The 24,415-nt window shown below is 42.1% G+C and overlaps 1 protein-coding gene across 6 annotated transcripts in view; it reads left to right on the plus strand.

Moving 5' to 3' along the window:
* The window catches only part of MLLT10 (MLLT10 histone lysine methyltransferase DOT1L cofactor), a 294,670-nt gene that overhangs the window by 23,291 nt on the left and 246,964 nt on the right, over window positions 1-24,415 (plus strand). The gene's annotated exons all lie outside the window — the stretch shown is intronic.

A 24,415-nucleotide genomic window follows, 5' to 3' on the forward strand; every position in this document is an offset into this window, starting at 1 on the left:
GGACTCCACTGCCGCCATTATTTTACATACAAGCGCTTTTTTAACTACTCAAATGTAAGTGTTTTTCTTTTATTAAAAATTTATCTTGTTTACGGAATTACACTATGTGGGCCCTTCTTTATTCTATATGGGCTATGTTCGGGGACATTTAACTACCCGCATAGAGAAGATACTTCTGTGAAGGCTCCTAGGACCTCATTCCCTGTCGGCTACCAAGGCTTTCCCTCTATTGCCGGTGGGCAATACAAGCTTGTTTGACCCATACAGCGTACGCTGTTTTGGGTTCTAACCTTCCGGTAAGCCTCCATTCACTCTGGTGGTGGTATCTTCACAATCTTCATACTTTTGTGAAGGCTTCCAGGATTTTACTTTTGGCCGATTACTACAGCTCTCTTCCCATTGCTGGTGGGCAATACAGGCTTGTTTGACCCATATAGCGTATGCTGTTTTGGGTTCAAACTTTCTGGTAGGCCTCCATTTACTTCGGTGGCGATATTTTCACTATTTACCTGTTTCACGCACATGGTGACCATGATGGCTTTATACAATGATGGACTATGATTCACTATTATATATGATGGACATTTAAAAAGATTAGAGACTTTTTATTTTCATGTCATTTTATTTTCTATGTATGTTTATTTTTAGCGCTACACTTTGTTACACTTAAAGGGTTAAAACCGCCCGCAATGCGCCGCAATAGCGGCGTTTTGCTGGCGGTATCACAGCGCTGCCCCATTGATTTTGATGGGGAGCAGCGGTGGAGGAGCGGTAAACACACCGCTCCCTCATTGCTCCAAAGAAGCTGCTGGCAGGACTTTTCCTGACGTCCTGCCAGCACACCACTCCAGTGTGTAAGCCCTCAGGCTTTCACACTGGAGTGAATGGAGCAGCTGTTTGAGGGCAGATTGCAGGCGCTATTTTTAACGCTATAGCGCCTGCAAAACACCCTCGGTGTTGAAAGGGGTCTTAGGCCTCATGTACATTGATGCTGGTAAACGGACGTTTAGGAACAGTTGGGCATTTTTTTCAACTGCTCCTGAACTTCTCCTCTGTTATCTTATCAGTACATGTACACAGGGGTGTTTTATAGTCATTTCTAGGAAGTCGAGTTTAGAGACTTTTTTTGGGAATGCAAAAAAATGGGTTTCAAGCGCCAAAAGCTTAACTAAACACTGTAACTCGTGTTTAGCGGTGCTTCGTTTACAGGCGTTTTTCATTTTTGGCTATTTTGAAGAAAAAAAACAACAAAAAAACTTTATTTTTTTTTTAACGCAAATGTGGCAAAACGCAACAAAACCAAAGTTTTAAACGTGGGTTACTACCTGTCAAGTTAAATCGTTCAGGGGAGGTTGTAAAAACGTCCTGTGTACGTTAAGCCTTAGTGTGTGGGCTGGTGTGAGTTCACCTAATGCATATCTAAGCAACTTTGTATTGCTTCCCTTATGTGAAATCCCTGGAGTTCCTGCCAGTCCCTCTGCTTTCTTATTAAAATCTGACATGCCACCCCTGCACAGCCATACACTGGGAATCTGTGTGCTACTGCTTTCCTCCCCCAGCTCAGATGCAGCTGAGAAGAGAGGGAATGTGATCACTTATAAAAATACATTATAAATACTACTTCTTCTTTTTTTTTTTTTTTTTATATATATCTATGCAAAAATGTTTTGCCTTTGCCCCAGAAGGTTTACCCCCCCCCCCCCCCCCCCCTTCATGAGCAGGTCATTTTTGGCTATACGGCACAGCTTTAATTTAACTGACAATTGTGCGGCCGTGCTACGCTGTACACAAATAAAATTTATGTCCTTTTATTCCCACAAATAGAGCTTTCTTTTGGTGGTATTTGTTCACCTCTGGTTTTTATTTTTTGCATTTATAAACAAAAAAAGACCAATTTTGAAAAAAAAAAAAAACAACATTTTTTACTTTATGCTATAAAACATATCCAATCATATCCAATAAAAAAAATGTAAAAAATGCCTTCAGTTTAGGCCAATATGTATTCTGCGTCTATTGATTGGTTTGCACAAAATTTATAGCATCTACAAACTAGGGGATATTGTTATGGAATTTTTATTTTTATTTTTTTCCTGGACTGCGACATTGCAGTGGACAAATCCGACATCTAACTGACACTTTTTGGGGACCAGTGACACTAATGCAGCGATCAGTGCTAAACAGTAAGCACTGTAACTGTACTAATGACACTGGCTGGGATGGGGTTAACAGGGGCGATCAAGGGGTTAAGTGTGCTTTCTAACTGGGGGGGGGGATTCTGTGACTGGAAGAACACAGAGATCCGTGTTTCTGCTTAGCGGAAACAGCAGATCTCCATCTTCCTCCCTCACAGAACGGCGATCTGCCTTGTTTACATAGGCAGACCGATGTTCTGTGAATAATTGCGGGTGGCCGGCGCCCATAGCGGCAGCTGGACCCGCTGATTAATGTTTCTAATCACAGTGGGAGCGGGTCGCAGGCGGCATGTGCCCCAGACCCACTGCATGAAATAACATACCTGTACGTGATTTAGCGCATCCCAAAAGTATTTTGATGGATGTACCCTTTTAGTTATACAGCGCTCCAATGAAACACATTCGGAACATTGCTGGTTTTCTATGGAGGAATAGGGCACAGAAGCAAAATTTATTATTTTCTAGTCTAGTTAAATGTACAAAAAACTAATATCAATTGGGTGGATAATTGCATTCCTGTTTTACTGGCGTTAGTTTGCCATGAATGGGTCCTGTGATGTGTAACGTCATTCAAATCAGTTGTAAAGTCAATTTGTTTAACTGAAATAAAAAAGATGTTATACTTGCCTGCTCCATGTGAGGGTATTGCACAGAGGAGCCCCGGACCTCTTCTGTGTATGTCCCCATAGGAAGCTGCTTTTTGAGCGTTTTGTAATTTTTTTTTTTTTTTTTTTTGCCTGTTAACTCCCCTCCATCTTAGCCTATGTATCTTTGCACACTATAGGCGTTTTCAGTGGTTTAGTGGCAGGGGAGTTTACAGGCTATGCATCCTTTGTGCATTTTTTTGAAGCTGTTGAGCACACAAAAACTTTCAAGCTCCTTATGCGCATCAACGCTAGCCAGGTTAAAACATGTAATGCATTCCAATGGCTGGAATTCTGACCAGTAGAATGTATGAACACCAGATGCGGGGACGTGTGCTAGCGCTCATTAACGCCCATGCAAAACGCAGGTTTTTACCGCATTTTTGCTGCTGCTAAATTCCTGTATGAGACAGAAATGTGAAGCATACAGTGTGCATTGGCCTAAGAGGTAAGGCTGCACATTGATGATTTAAAAAGTCAGTCCACTTTCATGGAAAATAAAAAATATAGCATATACAATTGCTACACAAGTCCTATTGTAATTGAATCTATTAAAAATTAGCCTTCCTTTTCAATCTGCAGCCGCTATAATTTTCTGTAAAATGCAATTCAATATGGCAACCTGGAGGCATTCTCTACAGAGATGGCATAACAAGCTCCCCCCAGAAATGTCATTTCCGGCTTGTGTGATTGGCTTACTGGTTTTCCCAGAAGTCTGCACTAAGATACAAGTCAGATTTTCGGCTTCGCCTGCAACAAAAATGTCATTTTTGGTAAGATACTCCCAAATCGAAATCACATCTACAGGGATTCCGACCACACCACTTTCCTCATTAAGTGCATCAGCTGATTGATTAAATATAAAGGCACTCCCATTTACATTCACTTTGCACATGGACAAACAGCTATTTCTTCAGAATAACAAAAGGTAGGAATCTGCAACAAAGTTTGTTAAAATCCTTGCAATGTACATAGATCACCCAGAGGGGAATGTGTTTTTTTTTTTTTATCCTCAACAAAAGCAGAGTTACTCTTGAAGAAGAATAATGATGATCCTTGCATATGCCATAGAAACATGTAAGTTACATATTACGTGTGCTAGCATTCAGCCCCATGGAATCTATGGTTTGCTCAAAACCACACAAAAATTGCAGTAAGTGTTTGTGTGTTTTTTTTTTTTTTTTGTTAAACACACCTTATTTAAAGCACAGAAGTGGAAGCCACACCTTTTGGAATTGTGCAGAAGCCTCCATGTTCTTCAGGTATGGAAAGGCGCATCTAAATCCCAGCACAGTGGTGTAGTGGGTAGCACTTTCGCCTAGCAGCAAAAGGGTCGCTGGCTTGAATCCCAACCATGACACTACCTGCCTGGAGTTTGCATGTTCTCCCTGTGCCTGTGTGGGTTTCCTCCAGGTACTCTGGTTTCCTCCCACACTCCAAAGACATGCTGGTAGGTTAATTGGCTCCTGTCTAAATTGGCCCCAATATGTGTATGTATGAATGTGAGTTAGACCTTAGATTGTAAGCTCCTTGAGGGCAGGGACTGATGTGAATGTACAAATGTATATGTAAAGTGCTGCATAAATTGACGGCACTATACAAGTACCCGAAATAAAGAAATGAAATAAATAAAATTATAACCCGGTGCTGGACCTGGGCCCTCATTGTACCGCATGCTCTATTCGCTGATGCTCACTGCGAACAGAGCTTCGAGTAATTGGATACATTAGCAGATTGTAAATTATGTGGAGGCAGGAAGGAGAGACTGAGCCCTAGTTACTTAAAATGAATATTGTATTCAAAAACTTGGTTTTGTTTAATGTTTGGATCACAGATGAAACGTCTTTTTGCTTGACTTCCATCCTTTGTTGCCTGGCTTTTTTTTTTTCCTTTTTCTCTGAGACACCCCACTGTTTGCATAATCATCATTACATTTTGCTGTTTTTGCTTAGCATGGAAGCTTACTAGATTCAGGTGAACAGGAAATGTGAAATTGCCTGAACTCTCCAGCATTGTGAGAGCAGACTTATCTAAATATAGGTTGTCCAACTAAGCACTTTCACTGCGTTAAACTTTTGACTGCTTTTCTTGGCTTTTATATGCGGCTTTGCAAAATTGTTTGAATATTACAGGCTCCCTTTTAAATGTGACAGGCTAAATAGGTCCCAAATCCAGTTACTATGTGATGCAAAAGCCTCAGAGTAAATGAAAAACAACTTTACCTCCCCTGACTGTGCCAAATTATTTGTGTCTCATGCGCTCCCCCCTCCCAGACACTGCAGCTCACAGTGGGAGGGTTTAAAGTGGTTCTGAAGTTAAAAGGATTTTTACTTTAAAGTGATTGTAAGTGTGTGTGTATGTATGTATGTATGTATGTATGTATATGTATGTGTGTGTGTGTGTATGTGTGTGTGTATATATATATATATATATATATATATATATATATATATACATACATACATACATACATACATACATACATACATACATACATACATACACATATATATATATATATATATATATATATATATATATACCGTATTTATCGGCGTATAACACGCACTTTTTTTTCCCCTTAAAATCAGGGGAAAGTCGCAGATGCGTGTTGTACGCCGATACCCTGCGATCCTGAGCTGTCAAAATTTCAAAATCGCCGACCGCGATTTGAAAATGGCACCGAAATACACAGAGCCGGTCCTCGGCTCTTTCCGGCGGCTCTCGTTTACTTTCGGCTCCACTCGTAGTCCCGAGCAGAGCTATCCGAACCTACTCGGATAGCTCCGCTTGGGACTACGAGTGGAGCCGAAAGTAAACGAGAGCCGCCGGAAAGAGCCGAGGACCGGCTCTGTGTATTTCGGCGCCGGCGGTGCCATTTTCAAATCACGGTCGGCGATTTTGAAGCACAGGGAGCAGGGACCGTTGATCGAAGGCTGCACTGGGGCAAGGCTGCACTGGGGCAAGGCTGCACTGGGGCAAGGCTGCACTGGGGCAAGGCTGCACTGGGGCAAGGCTGCACTGGGGAAGGCTGCACTGACATGGCTGCACTGGGGTAGGCTGCACTGACAAGGCTGCAATGATGGGCATTTAAATGTAAGTTTTTTCCCTTCAACTTCCCTCCTAAAAGTTTTTTTTTCCTTAAAATTCCCTCCTAAATTGGGGTGCGTGTTATACGCCGATAAATACGGTGTGTGTATATATATATATATATATATATATATATATATATATATATATATATATATATATATATATATATATATATATATATATATATATATATATATATATTAATATAAAATAACAAACATATCATACTTGCCTCCACTGTGCAGCTCGTTTTGCACAGAGTGGCCCCGAACCTTGTCTTCTGGGGTCCCCCCGCAGCTCCTCCCCACATCAGATAATCCCCCTAGGAGAAGCGCTCTCCTGGGGGGTTACCTTGAGGGTGCGCTCTCGAGTCCAACATTTCAGTCCATAGGCACGAATGCCGGAATCGGCCCGTTCCCCCCCAGCGCCTGCATCATTGGATTTGATTGACCGCAGCGGGAGCCAATGGCTGCGCTGCTATCAATCTATCCAATCAAGAGCCGGGACCCTGTGGAGAGAGGGTGAGTGCGTCTCCGCCGACAGAAATACAGGGCTCAGGTAAGTTAAACGGGGGGAAGGGCCAGTCACTGCCAGGTGTTTTTTCATTAGGATGTATTTAGGTGAAAAAACATGAGGGTTTACAACCCCTTTAATGCATTCTCTACATTAAGGTGAAAACATTTCACTAGCTGTTCTTTCCCTCCTCCTCAAATATTTACCTGTCACCTCACTCGATCCAGGAGAGGGAGCCTTTGGCTCCTGCTACTGTCAGTCAAATCCTGTGTGTATCCATGTATGCATACTTGGCTCGGGAGCTCGCCCACACATGCCCGTGTAGAGCACAGTTTGTTATAGGGGCACTCAGGAGAGGAGGACTTGAGAGCGCTGACGAGGGACCCCAGAGAAGGGAGAAAGGGTCAACTCTATGCAATATCCAGGTAAGTATAACATATTTTTTTTAATTTTAGGAAAAAAAAACTTTAACCACTTGCCACCCGCTAACAGTACATTTACTGCTTGCGGGTGGCACGGCAACACGTGGGTGCGTCGCGATCCGCTCCCTGGTTTTCATGCAGACGCCCTCTGCTGATCTGTGCTGTGATTGGACACATCACAAGTTTGTCAGCAGGTTACAGCCAGTGGTTTTGGCTGTATACCTGCTGATTGGCTGTGGCCAATTACAGCACAAAGTTCTGTGTTCACAAACACACAGAACACCAAACACAGAACCGTGATTTGGCTGTGTCTTTTCCTTGAAATTAACTCTGAATTCAGGGAGAAAAGACAGCCAGATTTTATGAGTAGAAGTAGCACACATACACTTGTTAGGTACACAGTTAACCCCTTGATTGCCCTTCGGATCACCCCTGTCACCCATTAGTGTCATTAGTACAGTATTGTTCTCTGTATTAGTGTCACTAGCAATGTCAGTGTCCCTCCCAGCCAGTGTCAGATTGCCCATCACACTATCACAGTCACACTATAAGTCACTGATTACTGCCATTACTAGTATAGCATCTATAGCTGTGTAAATTCCAGTGTATATACCAGGGATATGCAATTAGCAGACCTCCAGCTGTTGCAAAACTACAAGTCCCATCATGCCTCTGCCTCTGGATGTCATGCTTGTGGCTGTCTGAGTCTTGCTATGCCTCATGGGACTTGTAGTTCTGCAACAGCTGGAGGTCCGCTAATTGCATATCCCTGGTATATACCATAGTTTGCAGACAATATAACTTTCACACAAACCAATTTATATACACTTATTGAGATTTTTTTAAGTTCAATTTTAATGGATGTGTTATATTAGAAAGTAGAAAATATTTTTTTTTTTTTCTTCAAAATTTTTGGTCTATATTAAAAATAAAATATTAAAATAAAAAACAAAACAAAAAAACACAGTAGTAATCAAATACCACCAAAAAAAGTGCTATTTGTAATTTTTTTTTCATAAATTTCATTTGTGTAGAGTGTTGCATGACTAGTAGTAAGAAGAGCCGTCAGAACTGTAATCCTTGAAGTGTTTATTGGTACATCAGAGCGACAATAAAACAATAAAGCTGACGCGTTTCGGCAATAGCCTTAGTTATAGCTACAACTAAGGCTAATGCCAAAACGCGTCAGTTTTATTGTCACTCTGATGTACCAATAAACGACACTTCAAGGATTATAGTTATGCCGGCTCCTCTTACTACTGTTGCATTGGAGTGTGTTGGGATACATCGAGCCTGGGCACCTGTGAGTGGACCTGGTGTATGGATTGAGTTGTCCCTGCAGAGAGCGCTGTTACCTTTCTTCTTTTCCATGCAGTGTTGCATGACCTCGTAATTGCCAGTTAAAGTTCACAGTGCTGAATATCAAAAAATGTCCTGTCAATCCAGAAGACAACTGGGCAGGACTGGGTGTGGCCAAGTGCTGATTGACATTTATTTAGTTTTGGATGGAGAGGAGAAGGTTAGAACACGTGTCAGATTTGTGTTTGTCTGCGTCACCCTGCTGGGAAGATTTTCAATGTTTAGTTGTGTTGGGGACCATTGTCACCGGAACTGAAAGGGAGGCAAAAAATGATAACTTCTTACCAGAACAGGAAGAGAGGACATTTTCTGGTGGGTATACTTGTTCCGTTGATCGCTACTCAAAAGGGCACTTCACTCACTTTTGGAGGAACTTTCTCACGCTTTTTGCTGTCCCCCCCGGACAAAGTGAAGAAACATCCTCTCCCCAATGAGTGTGTAGATTATTGCTACATTTGTGGAATCTTTACCAGCAGGATAAATGGATATTCATAGCCTAAAGCAAACACCAGGGTACCAAATTTAATTTTAGTTCAGAAAGTACAGAAACTTAGTCTAGGCCAGTCTCAGGGATGAAAATGCAGATTGTTTCCGTGCTTAAAACTAAACATATGTTTTCTGTGTCTACTTTATATTGTGAATAAGTTAAAAGAAATAGTTATTTAATTTTTTTTTTTTTTTCCCCCCTCTAACTATGAAACTAAAACTAGAGTCATATATTAAGGCTCAAGAGTCTTGGATGTGGTCCAGCACATAGAACAGAGATGGCTGGTAATCTTAAACAGCCATGCATACTTTGAATCTTATTTACATAGTGATTGAACTGTGCTGTATTAAATATTTAACCTGTAGACCAAGGGAATTTGTGCTTTGATCTGCAAGAGATGATGTCATTGGAGCAGTATTTTGTTTCCACGTCTGCTGGGAATGGGTTGCCGAATTTGAAGATCTGGCATGTCCGAGGTGGCAATTAGATTGAGATTAATTTAAGGTCACACAGAAACAGAGTTTAATCTTGCATGGTTGCCAGCAGACCAAAGGAGATGCTGATTTCTTTAAATTGCTTGGGATTCCAGTGATTGGATGTTCCCAAAAATCTCCATTCGTTCCTAGATGCCAGGGCTGCCAACTGTCAGTAAATTCAAGGACAGTTTGTCAACTCCAAGATTTTATATCTGTCTAGGAATGTCGGTTATGGTCATGCAGATTGCATGTCTGTAATGGACATTCATGGACAGATGTAAAAATCAAGGATTTTTCAAACTGCCCTTGAATTTCATCACGGTTGGCAACCCTGCTAGTTGATGTGCTATTACAAGGCCAAATGTTGGAGAAACACTCGCCCATTAGACTTTCTGTAATGGAAGAATAAACAAATTATTTGGGCCCAGATACAAAAGAGTGACATGTCGTAGCAGCAGTGGAGATGTAAAAACTAAGGGGCCTATTTATTAAGTGACCTTGTGGAATTACCATGGCCATACTACTGTTCATTAAAGTGTATCTTTTCCGAAAAGATTCTGAAGAACACCCAGGCTTTTCACTGCGTCCTGCATTTAAAGTGTTACTAAACCCACAACAGTAAAATCAGTCTGTATATGTAGTAAATCATTGTTCTGCTCGCTGTGGAACCTAAGGGGTTATTCCTCTGCATTGTGTATAACACACTGTGTGATCCTGTCTCTCTGATCCTCCTCTTCTTCCACTGTCTACTAATTATTTCCTAATAATACAGAGTTCGGGGACAAGCTGCACATGCTCAGTTTTGTGTGTATTGCTAGAGAGTTTTTCTTTTTTTCTTGGGAGGGTGCATGTGATCAGCATAGGGCCAATCAGCACTGTCCTGACAGAGGATCAAGCTTTACTAGGAACTGATAGAAGTCACAAGACTGCTGTATACTGCTGATGAGAAAAGGTATTTAGCAGTTTATACTTGCTAAAATAATTGCATTTCCATGTTCTGTGTACTGTGGTAGACCAGATAAAGTGAATGCAGGCTCCTGGGTTTAGTAATACTTTAATTACTCATAAAATGCAGGCACAATGTGAAGTAAGCAGTGCAGTATCCAGTGGCATTTGGCTAGCAATGTCTGCGCTCTGTGTTCGAAATGAATGACCCTTTTTGTTTTTTTATTTATCACAGAATATTGTATTTGTTTTGGTGAATTACATTTTTCACAAAAGTGCTGCGAATGAATTTGGATTATAGATATTTTATGGCTATGCCTTAAACCCAACTGAAGTCACAGAAGTATATATGTAGTCTGATGGAGTTAATACTAACAACCTCCATTTTCATAGGCCATCACCTCCACTTTCCTGTTACAGTAGCTGTAGAGGTTGTCTAAATATGACTGTGCAGTTCAGTAGGCACCAGATTAAAGGGGTTGTAAGGTCTCCTCCAGGTTTTTCACCTTAATGCATTCTATGCATTAAAGCGGGACTTCAGTAATTTTTTTCATCTTTCCAGCTATTAAATCTGCTGCCCTTGATTTAACTTTGGATAGTAAAACCATTTTTTTCCTGCCAGTAAATACCTTATACAGCCCACTTCCTGTTTCTTGTCTGGTCATTACCCTAGGCTTATGACTTGCACAGCTCGCTCTAGCGCGCTCTCTCTCTCTCTCTCTCTCTCTCTCTCTCTCTCTGTCTCTGTCTCTGTCTCTGTCTCTCTCTCTCTGTCTCTATCTCTTGTGAGAGTTTGCTAGGAAGGGAGGGGGGATGAGTCATAATAGGGCCAATGAGAGCTGCTGATCTGGAGGTGTGTGTCTGTGTGAATCTAGGAAGTAAACAGGCAGCATCTTCAGCTGCCCACAGTTAAAATGGTTGCAGCCAGACTTAGTGGAGGGAGATATCTGCAGCATATTTGGCAAGTACAGAATCGCAGTATATATAAAAAAAAAAAATATGCAAAGTGGTTGGAGGGAAGCTTCAGAACGGCAAAGATGTTTTTTTTACAAGTTATGTAAGCAAACTGCAGTTCCTCATTAAGGTGAAGCACCTTCTGTGCTGCAGCTGCCCCCCAGAGCGGGGGGGAGGGCGCAAGTCCTGCTGTCTGTATCAATAGACGCAGCAATGGGACTCCGGAGCGCGCCTGCATGGGTGCCCCCTGCATGGGTGCCCCCCGGGAAAGTGGCTCTCCGTGGGGGCACCTGATGAAGGGGAGGAGCACTGCCAGAGGCACCCCAGAAGAGGAGGCTCAGGGTTGTTCTGTGCTGTCCCCTCAAAAAAACTTGACACACAGCCATTAATGTCTAAACCACTGGCAACAAAAGTGAGTACACCCCTAAGTGAAAATGTTCAAATTGGGCCCAAATAACCTTTTTCCCTCCCCGGTGTCATGTGACTTGTTAGTGTTACAAGGCCTCAGGTGTGAATGGGGAGCAGGTGTGTTTAATTTGGCGTTATCGCTCTCACTCTCTCATACTGGTCACTGGAAGTTCAACATGGCACCTCATGGCAAAGAACTCTGAGAATGTGAAAAAAAGAATTGTTGCTCTACATAAAGATGGCCTAGGCTATAAGAAGATTGCCAAGACCCTGAAACTGAGCTGCAGCACAATGGCCAAGACCATACAGCGGACTAACAGGACAGGTTCCACTCAGAACAGGCTTCACCATGGTCAACCAAAGAAGTTAAGTGCACGTACTCAGCGTTATATCCAGAGTGTCTTTGGGAAATAGCATTGCTGCAGAAGTTGAAGGGGTGGGGGGGGTCAGTCTGTCAGTGCTCAGACCATACATCACACACTGCATCAAATTGGTCTGCATGGCTTTCGTCCCAGAAGGAAGCCTCTTCTAAAGATTATGCACAAGAAAGCCCACAAACAGTTTGCTGAAGACAAGCAGACTAAGGACATGGATTACTGGAACCATGTCCTGTGGTCTAATGAGACCAAGATAAACTTATTTTGGTTCAGATGGTGTCAATTGTGTTTCGCGGCAACCAGGTGAAGTGTGCAGACAAGTGCAGTATTCCAACAGAATGACCCCAAACACACCTCCAAGAAGACCACGGCCTTGCTAAAGAAGCCGAAGATAAAGGTGATGGACCGGCCAAACATGTCTCCAGACCTAAACCCTATTGAGCATCTTTGGGGCATCAAATGGAAGGTGGAGGAGCGCAAGATCTCTAACATCCACCAGCTCCGTGATGTTGTCATGGAGGAGTAGAAGAGGACTCCAGTGGAAACCTGTGAAGCTCTGGTGAACTCCATGCCAAAGAGGGTTAAGGCAGTGCTGGAAAATAATGGTGGCCACACAATATTGACACTTTGGGCCCAATTTGGACATTTTCACTTAGGGGTGTATTCCCATTTGTTGCCAGCGGTTTAGACATTAATGACTGTGTGTTGAGTTATTTTGAGGGGACAGCAAATTTACACTGTTATACAAGCTGTACACTCACTACCTTACATTGTAGCAAAGTGTAATTTCTTCAGTGTTGTCACATGTAAATATTTTATTATATTTTTTTCAAAATTGTGAGGGGTGTACTCACTTTTGTGAGATACTGTAGGTACTGTAGCAGTTCATGGTATCTGTACACATGCACAGAGATCTCCAGTAAGCTGGCTGCCTGACACTGCATTCTGAGTTAGGTGTGATGTAGCAATCCCAGGAGGCAGCGGAGTCCAGCCTAGGCCATTAAGCAGGAGGTGCTGCATTGCAGCACAGAAAGGTACTACACTATATGTAAATAAGGATTAAACTTTTTTACTATTTTTGTAAGGGGGAGGAGGAGGAGCAAAAGAGAACAGGTTGCTTAAATGGGTTAAGTTCTGCTTTGATTTCTGTTTTTGACTGACAACACACAGCTTTCTTTTGGACCGGGGGTTGTCAGCCCTGCCTAGTGTCTTTCCTACATTAATGAGATAATTTTGTTGTTAAGCCTGTAGATGATTCGTTTTTCTTTCCTTCCACCATGGGTGGTAGGAAAGACAGTCATTCGATTCCCCCATTAACAGAGTCGGGATTGATGGGGGAATTCCCCCCCCCCGCTCCCCGTCTTCCCTGCCGGCAGAACACAATGGTTACTGCTAAGGGCTATAGCCTCCTGCCAAAATTCCGGCAGGCTGGTTATACCCAGGTTGATCAATGGATTGACTTGGGTACAATCAGCCTCTCCCAGACATGGATCGAAATTTTGCCAGTGCCTGCTGAACCAGCTGAATTTTGAACCCTGTATGGCCGGTTTTAGGGTTTACATACACTTTATTCACTTCAAAGCAAAACCATGTCACAATTCATATGTTGGGGTACAACAAGATGGAAAAGTGGGCTTTATTTTGAACTTCTAGAAGAGAGGAGGAAATGAAACCAGTAATGCCAGGTGTCTTCACAAGGCTTCAGATCCAAAAATGTTTTGTATCGTTTATTGGTACTGAAGCGTGTGCCAAAAACCTTTTTGCTGATACTCCAAAAACGACTTCACATTTAGAATCAGAAGTCAATGCACTGTATGACCTGCACTGTTATGAGCTGAGGGAGAACAGGCGGAGGGAGCAAGGGTTTCATTGGCAGCAGTTGACCTGCCAAATCCTTAAATCTAATATTAATATACTTTGAGATATTTGGGCTATATTACTTTGGTGTTTGCTCAGCCTTTACCTGCCTCTTATCTTCCTAAAAGTACTTGATGCTGTGTGTTATCACGTCCTTTACACCTTGTCTATGAGAGATGTGTGATATTACGAGTTAGCTCTTGTCTCCTGGGGGGTGTAAATATATCTCCATGTATGTGTGCGGGATTATGAAGAATGCACAGATCTGATGAGAGAACAATGTATCCTCTTGATAAAGCCTAGATTTAGGACAACGCCCCTAACATAATTTCCAGACATCCAGGAACCTTCACGTGTCACTAATGGATCATTTTTTCTTATTGCACTAATCCCTATGTAGCCGGATGGACCGGTAACATGTCACAAGTTCTTCCAGGCCTTCCTGGCAGAGTGTGAGCTGAGGTGAAGGGGGAGCAGAGGTATGCCAGATGCTGTTTATAAAAAAAATCCCTATTTTATCGCGTTCATTATGTATCACTATTTTGTCTTCATTAGCCTCAGAAATAATATGCACCAGATGCACTGGATTTCTCTGTGTTCCAACTTGTACCTTTAAGCTATATCAGTGTTTTCTATGTGTGTTTTGGGTATATGCCAGGTATAGGATTTAACTACGTCTTTTTGCAGCCTGGAGCTCCCCAACTGTTGTGAACTCGCAGAACCCTGCCAGTGGCTGGTGGCATTCTGGGACTTGTAGTTAAGCAGCTGGAGAACCAGAGGTTGCAAGTCTGATTTTACATTGTAAAAAAATAAACCCCAAAATAAGCCCAATGGCCATTACTGTCCCTTGTGCTTCTGTCTCCACCCCCTTAAATTCTTCTGGTGCTGCAGGGGTCAGTGGAACTGGGTAGCTGTCACAGGCTCTTATCAAGAGTGCTGGACTATGTCGGCCCTTTCCGCCTAGCATCTCCATTCATAGAAGACGCTACTACAACTTCTGTGAATGAAACAGTTTGTCAATGGTAGGGAACACATTTCAATCATTTGTTCTCTACTCATAGATCCTGATTCATTCATTCATATTTTACTATTTGCTTCCCACGAAAAGAAACTGATAAGCTATTGATGACTATTCATGATACCCTGAAAATTGAGAAAACTTTTGGTCCACAATTGCATATACAGAGACCTGTAGAGTAAGAATAGGCAATCTTCAAAAAAAAAAAAAAAAAAAAAAAATTAATTTCAGTTACATGAGCTAACCCTGAAACATGGTTCTTTCCGACTAGCTTGCTGAATTCCAGGCATGATTTTCTTTGCATAGTTTCATTGGTCCCTGCCGTGCTGCATAGTAAACCACAGGGTCTGCTTGCTTGGCACAGGTGCCTTTTAGAAAACGTCCTGCATCTTAGGGTATGCAAAGTGTTCTCTGATTGGGCAGCTACTACAGTGTTTCAATGCGTCCACAGTATGGAATATGTATACTTACACTGGTCCAAAGGTAGTTTCTTCATGAGTCCTGAGTAAGTGCATATGTGAAACTCGTTGACTCATAAAGGCTACGTGTTGTCCCTTTATGCATTATTGTGTACGTTTTGGTACATTCACCATGATTGATTTTAATAATGCGTGGCTAATCATGCTTTTTATCCTCGGTTGTAAAGTTCATGATTTTATATGCATTGTGTCCCGTGGGTGCCAAAGTCTGACATAGATTTTTTTTTTTGGCACAGGAGCAATCCATATAGTAGCTTGTAAGATTCTACAGAAGACTCAAAAGATTTCAAGTACAAATGTCCCAGGTTGGATGCTTTGCCATCTAAAGTGTCCAAGAAAAACGGTCTTCTGAGGACATGGGGTGAAATAAAACACCCCATAAACGAGAAAACAGAGGCCCTTCAGGAAGCAAGAGTGGAAAATTTTAAAGTGTGTATGATAGTGTTTAGTGGAGATCTATTATTCAGATCCCAGTTAGGATGTTAAACAAGGAAGGGGAAAGAAAGGAGTTCCCTGTCCCTAAGAAAAAGCAAGTTAAAAAAAAAAAAAAAAAAAATTAGTGGTCAATGTCAATAAAACTAAAAAGGGTTGTAGAAACAAGAATCCAACGTGGGGTTTTTTATCTGTAGAAGGCCAAAAGAGGATTCCCAAATAAACCTGCTTAACCCACCACAGAATTCCAAAGTATCAGAGCTGCAGGTGCGAAGGAGATTGATGGAATTCCGTCCTCCATGGCAATAGGGGATTGAAAACCCCTTTTTATATTTTAAATGAGTTTCCAGAGTTTTCAAGCCGATCCCGCTCAAGGTTTCTAGTCAGGCGTGTCTCTTTGAATCAGGAAAAAGCAGCAACCCTCATGTTTCTCAGAGAAGAACTACTCTTGCAGGAAGCAATCTCTGTAGTTCCCCCAGTGGAAGGAAGAGGATTTTATTTTTAATTTTTCTGAGGATAAAACCCTCAGGGAAATGTCAAATTCTCTTAAATCTGAAACTTTTGAACAAGGTAGCAAGGTACAGGGATTCTGCATGGAATAGATTACTTTTTCCAAGAGTTTTACTTTTTCTAGGATTGTATAAGATCACCCTAGATTTCAAGGATGCATATCTCCACATTCCAATCAGAGAATTCTTCTGAAAATTCCAAATATTTGCAGTCAGAGGACCACAGGAAATGCTTCACATGCAGTTCATACTCTACAATTGGCCTCTCATTGGCCCCCATGGATTTTCATTGTGACAGTGGCACTCTGTTAAATTAACCCCCCTACTCCAGGAATAAAAACATTCTATCCTTGCAGTGGGTCTCCCCTGCACTGCAAGGAATACCTGCTCGTATGTGTAGGGGGTAGAGAACCGGGCATTATCACTTCCCTTGCACCCTGCTCCACCTAGCTGCAGTGCAGCCCTCTTCTCCTTGAAGCTTCAGTCTGTGGGCAGTCCCTTGGCATCATACCATACAATGCAGGGCTGCTATTTTCATTGCATGTGGAGGAGGCAGAAGTGCAACTGAGGCAGGAGTGCCTTGGAGAAGAGGCTGTGGAGAACGGTTGCACTGCTGGAGGAACCCTGCTGGAGTGTGGAGTGCTGTGTAAGGTATATCACCTTACTCCGGTACTCTGAGCATGGAGGAGCCCCACTGCAAGGGTTTTGTTTTTTTGTACTGAGATCATGAGTATTATATGCCTAATGGCATTGGCTATTCCAACTGTACTTTGGGCACAACTGCATTCAAGACCTTTTAAGTGGGGTTGACACTATTAGAAAATCAGGCGAACGATCATCTGATGTTCCTCGTTTCACTGCAAGTCAGATATGAGGAAGGAAATGTACGAAAATTCTCGTACGACAAAGGCTTTTTTGGGTGTTTGTTTCTGATCATGCACCGTTTTTTCTTTTTCTGATTTTTCTCATACGAAAGATCGCACGAAAACTTTAGTCTGTTCCCTTACGAGACACAGTTTGAAGTTTGTCCCTTTGGAAATTTTTGCTCGGAAGGTCAGAATCAGCTGTCGAAAGTTGGGTACACGCAGAAAATCGTATGATCATTCCTCAGATGAAAATGTTTTCCCGATTTTTTTTTTTTTTTTTCTTAGTGTGTATTAGCCTTTACAGTAATTTCTGCTGTCAGTCTGAAATCATGGGTTTTGGGAGGCAGCAGTAGTGGTACCATAAACTTAGAACTAGGGCTGCAACTAACTATTATTTTCATAATCGATTAGTTGGCCGAATATTGTTTCGATTAATCGATTATTCGGGTAATAACCTTAAAAAAAAGTGTGGTATATAATTTAGTTTAATATGTAAAGTTTAAAAAAAAGGAAATGTATTCTTAAATATCTCAATGCAGTGGTAAACATAAATTACCAACTTTATGGTTAGGGAGCAAAAGCTCTAATCCACTCTGAGAATAAGACAGAGGAGATATACTGTATATAAAATTAGAAGAGATATACTGTATATGCTATTAAAGGGTGAATCTGGTAAACGTCATCCGACTCAGAGATCTATTTTTTTTTTTTTATTTAAAAAACAATGTCTTCTTTCAAAAAAAAAAAAGTTGTTTTAAGAATGTTCGTTCGATTTTCTAATCGTTAGTGGGGTCAAAGCGACGTTCATTTTCAACCACGGTGACGGGAAAATTTAGAAATAATTGAAAACTTGTTGGTTAAAGGAATTTTCAGACAGTGTATGTGGTTTTCGTTTAGAAATTACATTCATTTTAAAAACAGGATGTTAAAAACAAGTTAAAATTTCAAACATTCTTTCATTCAGCGAATGTACAAAGATTTTTCGTCTGAATATTCTCCTCTGAACGTTGACCGTGCGGCCAGCATAAGGCTCGGTACACACCTATGCAGTTTGCTTTTGATCCATTTCTGCAGTGCTTTTTGCTGTGCGTTTTGATTTTTGCACACGTGATTTTGCTGTGATTTGCGTTTTTGCATTTTTTTTGGACAATTTGTTGGGCAAATTAAAAAACACAAATTGCTGTAAGAACGCATTACATGCTTTTTTTAGCAGCTTCTCCATTGAAGTATATTGAACCAAAAAAGCACAGTTTTGCATAAAAAAAAAACATAAAAAAAAAAAAAAGTCCCTGACCCTTTCCAAATATGCAGCGGCTGAAAGAAGCGTCGATGTGAACATGTCCCATAGGAAACCATGAAATGAACTGTAGTGCTTTTCTGCAAAAAAACACATAGATGTGAACCAGGTCTAAGATGTTTAGTAACATATTGGGGTTTATAAAAATAAAATTGGACCTTTAGATAATCACTACTGTAAGGGGTTCATTTTTTTAATGTAGAACTGTGAAAGTAATATTTACAGTAACAATTATTTGCTCTTTTTGTGCTATAAAGGGCTCATTTTAGTTTTTTTTTTTTTTTAACCCCATTATGTTACTGGCCGATTAATCGATTAATTTCATAATCGATTCGTTGTCGATTAATCGATTAGTTGTTTCAGCCCTACTTAGAACCTCTCCAAAGGTTGTCAGTGGGGTCAACCAGAATAACCATAGATGCCAGTCTGTGGGAGCGGGGAGCTCACCTGAACCAACTGATAAAACAAGGATCGTGGAGCCCCCTCCTGGGCCCTGCAGATCTTCAGACTTGAGGACTAAAAGCTATTGCAGAATGAATTCATCATTTCAAACTTCAGATCAAAGAACATCACCTCCAGATTTTCAGCAGTGTCCTACATCAGCTGCTAAGGAGGCATGAGGTCACATTGATTAATGTTGCCGAATGGAGAAGAGAATATCCTGTCGTTCTTGGCTGTCCATCTAAAGGGAAAACTAAACTCCCTAGCATATTTCTTCAGCAGGAAAAAAGCTGAGACCGAGTAATCCCTCGACCACCCATTGTTTGATCTGATTGCAACAAGATAGGGAGTCCCAGATCTATTTGTGCCCCCCCCCCCCCCAAAAAAAAAGAGAAAATCTATTCTCTGGAAGAAAATGATAAGTCTAGAACTGAATCTTTTTGCACATCTATGGACCTTTACCCTGGCTTATGCCTTCTCTCCATTTCAAATAATGCAAAGGGTAATTCAGAACATTAAAATGGAAAAAGTCAAAATTTATTTTAATTGCTCCTTTCTGTTATAAAACATAGAAAATACACCTGGGGAGGTTGTAGGAAGTTCAGTATTTTCATTTTTTCAGGAAAGGTGAACTGACACTTTTAACACTGAAACATGGATGATGATATTGAGCAATTCATTATTAATACAGATATGTCCTGTTTTAACCTGAAAATTCACATCATCTTATTATACCTTCATAGGTCAGGAGGCAGATATTAAATCCTCCAGAAGGTGGATAACACAGCTCCTTATGTGGAATACATGGCTGGATTGTTAGTTACTTATTAGTGAAACAAGCCTGGAAGTGATTAGGCCTCACAGTGTGCTGGAGGGCCCACATAGTGTGCCGCTGGCCAAAGCATGTGGTACGGTTTAGTGTGTGGCTGATCTGGCTTTCATTGCCGCATAGGATGTATGGTGGTCATAGAGGTCTGCCTGCATGTGACCTGCAGCTTAAAGGGATGCATTTGCTGTTTACAGTTGTCATGGGTCAGGTCATATGTGAGTATTGGTCAAACAATTCAGGTTTTTGTGCTATGCGGGGACTGGAATATCTTCAGCATGGGGCTGTCATCACATGTAGGAGTGTTTGGTGTGTTTTTATCTTAATTACAAATCTGGCACTGTAGTTGAAATGGACCTTTTTTTTTTTTATCATTGTATACACAGTGTGTGTTGTAAGCGATCCCTGTATAAAAATTTCTTTGTGTTTTGAGTCTCAGAAATCTTTTGTTGCCAGCGCTCTAGTGGGTTGGAACTATTTGTGCAATACTATCTTTATGGACTAAAGGCTAACAGTTCACTCTTTTTTTTTTTTTTTAATTCCAGCTTCCCTATGTACAAATATACCATTAATGTACCTCTGCTGCAGGAAATAAAAAGCTTTCTCTATATTCTACAGCAGGCAAACCTCAGCATTTTTTTTCTATAGAAAACTCCTCCTTGACTTCCTGGTATTCGTCCTTAGGGCCATGAAAACTGTGAGGGTCGGTTCACACTGGGGCAACACGACTTCAGCGCGACTTTGTACCGCGACTTCAACGTGACTTCAGCGCGACTTCAGCAAATTACAAGGCGACTTGAAGTCGCCTCCATGACAGGCGACTTCGGCTGTGGCCAATCACAGGGCAATCAGCTCTCTGGGAGGGAGGGGGGGAGGGAGGGGTTTTCCCTGCAAAGTCGCTTGACTTTACAGAGAGATCCGACTTGGAGGCGACTTCCATTGATTTCTATGGTACAGGTCGCCTACCAAGTCGGATCAAAGTAGTACAGGGAGTACGCTCTGAAGTCGGAGCGACTTCAGTAGTGTCTATTAAGACGCTAGCGTTCACTCCCATTGAATCTATTTCTGGGGCGACTTGAGGGCGTACAAGTCGGATCCCAAGTCGCCCCAGTGTGAACCGACCCTAAGGCATCATGTACACTAGCCTACACTGGCAGCTCCTAAACTCAACTCCATAAAAGCCTGTGTGTCAATATATACATAGGCTTTAAGCAGAGTTTAGGAGCTGCCACATTTAGGGCCCTTTCACACTGGGGCGGGGGCAGCGTCGGTGGTAAAGCGCTGCTATTGTAAGTATACTTTTCCCATCCTGCTAGCGCACCGCTCCAGTGTGAAAGCCCTCGGGGCTTTCACACTGGAGACAAAGCAGCGGCACTTTCGGGTCGGTTTGCAGACGCTATTATTAGCGCAATAGCGCCTGCAACCTGCCCCAGTGTGAAAGGGCCCTTTGGTGAGCTTTAACCTCCCTCTCCTGAACACGAAAGAATCATGTTCAGGATAAGGATAAGAACATTTTGACTGCCAGCTTGCGAAAATGGCAAAACGTGGTTGGGCGATATCGGCCAGTTCGTCATTCAGCCCGTGTGTGTGGCAGCCAATCTGAGAGAAGCTGGCTGTTTGGCTGGCTTCTGTCGGACGAAAATGCTGGAAAACCAGCAGCCGACCGGCTTCCGATCAGCCCCGATCAGTGTTCTGGGGGGACACAACAGAACAGCGCAGAACAGCGCAATCCAGCACAGTTGTTCAACATACTGGGTTGAATGAAACAAAACTTGGTGTGTACCAGACTTTAGACTTTAGCAGCTGATCTCCTTTATCACACCGCACCTGCCTTCCCCCTCCAGGTGATTGCTCCTGCCCATTTCTGCAGTTATATGCAGAAATTCTTTGTGAGCACCGTTTTCCCTGAATGCATACCCAGTGTTTTTTCCTCTGATTGATCATTTTGTACCTTTCATCTTGCACAGATCGTTCATTTGGCAGAGTGTACAGGAGCTGAGCAATCACATAACGACCTATTGTAGTTTTAAAAACGGGAGAAGTGTGTCCCTGGAAGTCTGTAAAGCTTACCATACACTATACAATCTGATTGTACAATCTCCTTTAGCTCTACCATCAATTGTGTATTGTTAAGGGCCCACCTGATTGGAAACAAAATGATTGGATAGATAGGTGTGTCCTCTTATTATATAGTTTTGGTAAATCTAAAGTAGATTGTACATAAATTGTACAATCAGACTTCATAGTGTATGGCCACTTTTATAAACCTTAAATGAAAGTTGCGCTTTGTGTGCTATTTAATTATTGCACCCCGATTACGGAAGCAAACACCAATTTTTGCCTCGTGAAAACGTGCTACAAAAGCTGCAGTAAAAAAAAAACGCAGACCGTAACACTCCAAAATGTCCCATGAAATACTTTGCCATGTGTAGGGCAGGCCATTGAAATCTGTGGGTTGCCCTATGCGTTTTGCTGAAAAAGCGAGCCAAAAAATGCTCACACTAGGTGTGAATGGGGCCTGAAAGTGAGATTGGTGTGTTTACAGTAGAACAATGACGGCTGAGTATCTCCATCTACTCCCTCCCAAAACTATGGAATAGGTCTGAGGGGTAGGCAACCTCGGCACACCAGCTGTGGTGAAACTACGAATCCCATCATGCCTCTGCCTCTAGGAGTCATGCCTGTGATTGTCAGGGTCTTGCAATGCCTCAGGGGACTTGTAGTTTTCACCACATCTGGAGGGCTGAGGTTGTGCCTACCCCTGATTAACCCATCTGAGCATTCTTTTCAATTTGTATCAATTTAGGGAGGCCTTTACACTATATAACTGATAGAAGATCTAAAGGAGATTGTACAGTGTATAGCCACCTTAAAGGAAGAATTAGGAAAGTGAGTGGAAACTACAAAGTGGTGGTATAGTAATGAGGGAGGTGTGGTTCAGAGAAGTAAACGTACCCTATTCTGTAGTTCAGTAAGGCAGTGCATGATGGGATATGAAGTTTCCTGGATGGTCACATGATACAGGAGGGGATGGGCTCAAGAAGCTTTTTTTAATATTCTGAACAGAGAGGTGCAGATTCAAAGTTGCCATCGACTAGGTCAGGGATATGCAATTAGCAGACCTCCATCTGTTGCAAAACTACAAGTCCCATCATGCCTCTGCCTCTGGGTGTCATGCTTGTCGCTGTCAGAGTCTTGCTATGCCTCATGGGACTTGTAGTTCTGCAACAGCTGGAGGTCCGCTAATTGCATATCCCTGCACTAGGATAATTGAGAGATAAGCACATTGATAAGCACATTGGGATGGCTTGGGCAGTGAAATGTGAAATTCTACCAAAACAAAGAAGGGGAAGTACAAACCCGTGGTGCATTACCCGAGTAAAAAGATATTTATTAAAATAGGAGGCCAATAAAATGCGTACTCACAAAAGTATCAAGGTGTACAGCATGTAAATGGGAGGATAACATGAGGAAAAAAGTGCAAGTGCTTATAAAAGCGGTTAATAAACTGTGAGAGCGCTGGAGAGCGCTGTTGTTGGTTATTGATCTTTCCTCTCGCAGGTGACTGCCTACCCGTATGAGGTACGAGCAGACCGCTGTGCTGAGTCTGCAGGAGCCTGAGATTGCACCTGGTGCAATGCTCTGCAGGCTTCTTAGAAAACAGTTTAAAAAATGCACATTTTTTTTTTACCTGCAAAAAAAGTGCATTTATTATTATTTTTTAATATCTACAGCTTAGATCTACTTGTGGACTTTTCTCTCACACCTTTGCATGTTCATTTGGAAAACACCTGAGTGAAAGGGCCCTAAAAAACCCCAAAACAAACCTGCTAAAATTGATCCCCAACCATTCTATTTTGAGGTCTTTGTTGCGGCTGTACTAATGATTGTATAGTGTGTGTGCAGTGAAAGGATCACTTTGTTTTCTGTAGGAGCAAACCTTAATGTATGGGAGTTCCCTTTCATGTGCGGGTGCAGGGAAGACACAGGGACCTTGCAGAACTGGTGTAAATCCTTTAGACAGTTCCTTCCTTGTTTTCCATGAGCCTGATCCTCCCTCCGCTGTTTTTTTTTTTTTTTTCCCCCTGGCTTGAAAGCTGGTGGGGGAGGATTGTTACAACACAAAAGTTGTTAGTGAAATCCGAACCATCTGGCTGATTATCAGGAATGCTGTGTAACTGCATTCTTTGTGACAGCTTTTCACCAAGATTTACCACGTGTGTCTGTCTGGTGTTAGGCCAGGGAACAGCAGAGCAGTGTTTTTACATGTCATACTTTCTCATTCAAGGTTAGCGCAGGCTTTGCGGAGAGTCACATGCCATGCTTTGAGTCAGCACATTCTTGTGTTTTTTTTTTTTTCTTTCTTGGATTCTTTGTGTTGTTTTGGGTATACTGTGTATATTGTCATTCTAAAACAAATTGCATCCTCAATTGGTGGAAAAAGAAGTGTAAATAAATTGTATATGAGCACCACAAACTGAAAATGGTGCCTGGGGGAAAAAAAAAAGTCAACAGCTTCAAATACTGTAGCTGCTGACTTTTAATATATGGATACTTACCTGTCCATGGATCCAGTGATGTTGGCACCCCAGCCCATTTTCAGATGGGCTCTTGGGTGCTGCCGAAACGCGCTGTGCTTTGTAACTGGCCCGGCGGCAGGGGAGGGGGGGGGGGGGGCGGCGAACTACTGATGGACGGCGCCGTCTTCCGGAAGTGGGGAAAGGTACCTGTCAAAAGCAGGTACCCACACACTGAAAAGTGCCAAATGTGGCACCGGAGGGGGGGGAGCAGATAAGAGGAAGTTCCACTTTTGGATGGCA

This window comes from Aquarana catesbeiana, linkage group LG05, assembly GCF_042186555.1.
Source record: "Aquarana catesbeiana isolate 2022-GZ linkage group LG05, ASM4218655v1, whole genome shotgun sequence".
Taxonomy (NCBI): domain Eukaryota; kingdom Metazoa; phylum Chordata; class Amphibia; order Anura; family Ranidae; genus Aquarana; species Aquarana catesbeiana.